Source organism: Zea mays, chromosome 4, assembly GCF_902167145.1.
Source record: "Zea mays cultivar B73 chromosome 4, Zm-B73-REFERENCE-NAM-5.0, whole genome shotgun sequence".
NCBI classification, from domain to species: Eukaryota; Viridiplantae; Streptophyta; class Magnoliopsida; order Poales; family Poaceae; genus Zea; species Zea mays.
Window position 1 is genome coordinate 29,529,675 of NC_050099.1, and position 6,200 is coordinate 29,535,874.

The 6,200-nt window shown below is 42.7% G+C and overlaps 1 long non-coding RNA gene across 1 annotated transcript; it reads right to left on the minus strand.

Moving 5' to 3' along the window:
- Positions 1 to 2,446: 2,446 nt before the first annotated feature.
- Positions 2,447 to 2,661, minus strand: LOC103652998 (uncharacterized). Its single transcript, XR_002268685.1, has 2 exons — positions 2,569 to 2,661; positions 2,447 to 2,488 (listed from the first exon to the last, which is right to left on the minus strand). It is a non-coding gene; the product is annotated as an uncharacterized lncRNA (long non-coding RNA).
- Between the last annotated feature and the right edge of the window lie 3,539 nt (positions 2,662 to 6,200).

The following is a 6,200-nucleotide window of genomic DNA, read 5'->3' on the forward strand; positions in this document are numbered from 1 at the left end:
TGACGTTTTTCATCACCTCCTGACACATTGGGCATCACATTGTGTCCCTTGTTTCGTTGACGTGCTTCACAAGGGACACAATGTGATGCCCAATGTGTCAGGAGGTTCACATTTGAATTTAGGTACGCATTGGTATTGTAATAGAAATTGACATAAGTACATTTACCAGCGAATATATATCCCTCGTTCTCATCATTATCCTCTCCGAATATGACACCCTCATCATCGTCATCAACTGGATCGTGAAAATACAATCCAAGTAAAAGACAGGGCATTCAGGGTTGAGCAAATATATAACCTCAATAAAGATTTGTAACAATTACCATTGGAAATGAACCTTGGGACCGACTGGCTTTGCTCCAACCCACTTCGTTGTTCGACCATGTTTGCACTCCCATTTGTTGCCACGATCGCACTTTGGCGTGTATTCCTATATTGTACTGATGGAAACACGCGTTTAGTTGGACTACATTGTATCGTCGTCGTGCAAGATCCATTTAAAACTGGTTAGTATAATTACCAGTGTTGTTGATCTCTATAGTTGAACCGGGTTGTGTCGAATCATCCATTTGTCCGACGTCACTGATAGTATCCTCCGTCAAAGTAGCCACGTTACGTGCAACGTTTGCTTCAAATTTCTTGTTTTGACGGGCTAAGATAGCTTGTCTTTCACCACGCAGAACATGATGTTTACGTCTTAGTGGCTCAGTAGACATATCGGGTGAACCGACATCCTCAGTTTGTGTTGAAGCTGGCATGAAAGGTGTACTGGTGTATTCAGGGATAACCCAGTCGCATGCGTTATCAGAGGATGAATCAGGTTCCGATACATATGCTGTAGGGTGTAGAACCTCAGAGGTATATGTTGGGACCTCCATGGCGATGGACCCCTGATTCAAAGTGCTAGCTTGCAGTGCTCTACGTTTTCTTATGTACTCTAACTTTCCCTCTTTCCGCCTTGGTGTCTGATTATACAACCTAAGCTGTTCATTTTGGTCACCTATAAAATATGAACACAATTACTTTCCAACTGTAGGTTTATGCGCAGATTTATTAATTAAAATGTGACGTTTTTCATCACCTCCTGACACATTGGGCATCACATTGTGTCCCTTGTTTCGTTGACGTGCTTCACGACGCTTCCTATTCTTCTCGTTTTTTTGTTCAACGGACATCGCTGCATATCTTTCCCTATCCCTTTTCCTCTTACGCTCCTTAGCATCGACCATTGGTCCAAGCAATTCATTTTGATCACCTATAATGTAAGTTAGTGTATTAGTGTTCCCTACTTACTATGTTTCGACGATGTATGGTCAGTTTGTATATTGACCTTTACCTCTAATGATATTGGTAGAGATGTCTGTGAATGGTTTGCGACCGGCATTATGTCCCATCGGATCTATAACAAGAACAGTACCCGAGAAAACATGAGCATAAAAATAATACTGCAAGAACCAAGGGTGAAATGAAATGTCTGCAATAAACCAAGCTAATAGAAGATAAAAAAAGATGCCCTTGGTAATAGAGGTTATAGAAACAAGCATCATAACCGAGAGTAAAGAGATAAGACCTAGAGAGAGAGAGGTGATAGGAGAACAATTTTGGTGTCCGTATAAGATATTGTATTATATTCCAAGTTTGAACTGCGTAGATGGATATGGGTGACGCGCTAAGTAATTGTTTTCATAACTCTGGTGATGTGGAATATCATTTCTGGAGCACGCCTAGCTCCTATAGATGGGCTTCGGTATACCGAATGTACATTAAATTTGTTCCGGATTTGATCTGTATATTTGACGTAATTTCACGATAGAAGTTACGAATTTAATGTCAAACATGACACAACATTAAACCAATATAGTGTTCTAAATGGAAAACGTACGGGCTAAACGATTTGATGTTCCACTTATTCATTGATATGTCCCAGTAGAACAAAATGTTTTACAACCCTTGACACATGTAAGTTGCATCAATAACAGTACATGTATTCCATCATAAAATTCAGATTTGCAAAAGTTACAGACTCTATCTACTCCTTTGGTCGTCAAGATATCTAACGGCAAACTGACGATCGTTCCGCGCCACCAAAGCCTTTTGAATTGCTGCAATGAGTGCAACATTTAATCACATGTATACTCAGTTCACAATATAAAGAAAACAAGAACATAATTTTGATGTAGGTAATCTTATAAAATACTTACGTTCAAAATAATGGGTGTTGTGATGGAACGGTTTGAAGTGTATTGTTGTATGGTCAGTTGATTCGAGACATTCTAGAATAGCAAATTTAAATAATCAATATTAATCATTATAAAAGAAAATTAGTGAATAATGTGTTTGCAAGGCGTAAACATTTGTTGTACCTTGTTTTCTGAACCGCCGAAACATGGTCCCAATTATGATGCTATAATTCTCATTAGCCAACGCCCAGCGAAGTGCATTTTTATTTAGTAAATCGCCCCAAACTTTAATGGTATGTAAAGACCACCTTATGACATTGATTTTGTGAAGAATAGATCAGTACTAATAGATTTAACATCATATCGGTAATATATTAATGGAATGTACCTAGCATCCATTATAACAATCTTCCTGAATGTACCCCACATTGTGCGATGGATTGTATCCAAGTGGACTACAATAGCCATAATGTCTACAAAAAGCACAATTAAATATGGATTAATACTCAATTTTGTGTAAAGGAATTGACACCAATCAGTTCCTGTAAAACTGAATAATGATCTCAAAGTCATGTATTTCGGCCAGAGGTGTGTTATCCTCTGAATAGTGAATTCTTCTATTTATAATGTTTGAATTGACAGTCGTTTTTTAGTGGCTGTGTGGATCACCTTTGGATTTTCAAAACCCGTTTTGTGAATGGGATTATAATAATCTGGATTATTGGTTATTGGTTAAAATAATCTGGGTTGTTTGGATCCTTGGATTATAGGTGCTAGATTATAGGATTTGGTCTTTTGAGCACCAACCACCTATAATCTTGTATTAGCAGGTTTGAGATGGATTTTAGGATTCCAGTAATATGTTGGTTATAATTCAACCATAATGTAGGGTGTTTGGATCACTTAGAGTTTTTTATTTTAAAATGACCTAGAGATTATTACTATAACTGACAGGTGATCCAAACAGGCCCAGCAGTTTCTGGCGAATATTTTCATTGGAACCCTAATACTCTTTGATCCAGTGGAAACAAACTACTATAGTGCTTCATGTCAAAAGTTTTCCCCCTTAAACTGAATGTCTTTGTTGATCAAGTCATGTACTCATGTCAGTACCAAAAACAATTGTTGTTATTCAATGTATTTACTAAACTACTTACATTTGATCCCAAACAAATAAAAAATATACATATCGTAAAAAACCGTGCTTCTTAAATTATATAACATGTTTTATTTTTCCTTAAAATGTTTGACCTTCTATAGAATCTGCTAATGTGATCTGTTCATGCTGGTTCTTATGCAACTTGTACTTGTGATCTGTCTTTTATCCCCCTTCACATGATTCTGCTTGTCCTTGTGCAAATTCTATGGTTTTTCTTCTGAAGGTAACATTAAACCAACAGTTGAGGTGATTACCCTGTTGAGCTGTTTGCTTCACTATTGCCAAAGTAATTTTTCTCAAGAAGCTCTATCGTCTTGTTTTGTTAGTCTGAGATATTTAAAGCACTGGAAAGAGCAAAACTGATGGTTGGCAATAGGAAAGAATCATGCTACTCGAGGTGTGGAAGAACTGACAAAGGAGTTTCGGCTAGTGGACAGGTAGCTGCAGAATCCCTGTTATTATGGCGATTAACGCAAACGCCAGAGTCTAATAAATGGAAGTTTGATATATGCTTCTTTATACCTGTAAATCATGGTCTCAGCTTTTTTGTGTTCTGGAGTAATACATGGTACTGACTTTAATTGCTATATAATAAACATTTTTCAAAACTCCCAGGTATTATATAGTAATGAGTTGTTTCTGGTTTTCATGTTATTAAGAGCACCCATGAGGACTTATATGTGTTCTGAATTCTGAAGTAACACTATTGTCTGTTTTTAGTGCTAAAAGTACAACTTTTGTCATCATGGTCTCAGCAAGTGGTGGCCCTTCAGCTGTCGCTTGCGGTGTTAGCACTGGACAGCAGCACAATAGAATGAATTTGACCCAGCATCCACCGGCATGGATAAGTTCAAAAGACCAGAACTTTCTAAAGCGAAAATGGTCTCCAGGAGGATGGGATAGGAGAGAGTAGTATGTATGACGAAAGGCAACCTAAGAGAAGGAAGCGTACCCTTATGAATAATGAGCAAATAGATGAATTAGAGAAGGCTCTAGTAGATGAGCCTGAGATGCACAAAAACCCTGTTCTATTGCAGATTTGGTCAGAGAAGTTAAGTTTGCAGGTAAGTTTTTTTCACTTTGGGTCATATGCTATTTTGGACCGACCAAATATGTGTCATTCAAAAGGAAGATGACAATCGAGGTGTTTTGAGGCAAGAAAATTTTAGCCACACTACCATAGAAGGTTTTAAGTTGGTCCAACCATATGGCAGTAATATATCTTGTGCTCAGCATGGATATAGAAATATTGAATGGTTATTAAAACGATTAAATTTTAGGTTCCTTTAAATATTTCTAGCACAAAACACCTTTATTTAAATGGATTCCTAGTCTCATCCCTACTGCCAAGCTTCAGCAGTGGTTGCTGCTGCATCATAATCGTTTGCCACAGATTGTATTGCAAAAAAGAACAAATCCGTCCAGCAAGAAGTGATCCCTTGGGTACCCACTACAGGTCTGTTTTACACCCATCCATGTGGACATACTAATAACCGAAATGTAGGTCTGTTTTAAATTCAGAGCAAGTGAACATATGTACTAACTATTTTCCAATCCTTTATCCAATCCATGGGACATACTAATAACCGAACAAGGCCTACATTTGGGGCTGCTACCTTCTGACCGATTAAGGCTTTCACCTATACGAAACCTAGTTTCAGCTTTAGGATCAAATCCACCTATGACCTATACTCGAAATTTATTAGCTTCAGCTCAATACTATACTAAGTGTGCTTGAGCAATTCACATGAGAACTAAGTTATCAGAATCAAGCAAAACAATGCATAGTATAATTGCATACCTTAGTCGAGGCCTGCGCGGATGGCGGGGGCAAGATCCTTTCCGTCGTTCTTCCTCTCCAGCGGCACAATGGCGTGCGAATGAAGGGGGTGTGGCGAGGGAATGAAGGGGGCAGGGTGGGGGAATGAAGGGGGCAGGGATTTGAGCAGGGATGAACTAATTGATGACGGCGGATTGATGCGGGCAGTTGTTGGCGGATAGCTCGGGCGTTTGCGGTGGCAGTTCGCGGAGAGGTCTTGAGACAGGGGATGGCGAGCGTGCGCGTAGTGCGCGTCATGGCGGCGGGATACCCGGAGGCAGGGCGTGCGCGCGGGGGATTCCGCGGGATCCGCGAGCGCGGGATCCGCGGCAGGTGGTGGTGGGCGGCCGTGGTGGTGGGCGGCCGAGCGCGCGCCGGGGTGTGGGTGAGCGGCCGAGCGCGCGGCGTGGTTGGAGCGGCCGAGCGCGCGGCGTGGTTGGAGTGGCCGAGCGCGCGCGGCGGGATCCGCGGGAGGCACGTCGCTGGGTGGGAATCGCGGCGTGGTTGGAGCGGCCGAGCGCGCGCGGAATCCGCGGATGCAGCGCGACGCCGGCGGAATCGCGACGTGGCTGGGGTGCGCGGCCGAGCGTGTAGGGAGACAGGGGCGGGGGCAGTCTACATTTGGCCCTTAATAGTTAGTAGAGAAATTATGGCGTTGCATCCCTCTCGACCTCCAAGCCAATACGCGGGGGCAACTCGTGGTCTCTCGCCGCGCCTTTGCCCAATCGAGAGGGGCATGGGTCGCCACCGTCATGGGGATTAATTGGGGCTGCACCTCTGTCCATGAATGGGAGCCCCAGAACATCACTGGTCCATGGGGCAACGTCTCGGGGCGGTGGGACTCATGGGGGACCAACGGGGTGGCTGGATTTCCTCCCCATCGCTCACGCACCGCCGCTGACCGCACCTCGCCATGGCCTACATCGCTTGCGCACCGATTGACTAGTTAGTGTATCACCCATCTGATTTGGTGGGGGAGTCTTGGTGCGCCGTGTCATCGTTCTCCGGTGTGGGCGCCACCGCCCGGGTGCGTGCCCCGCCT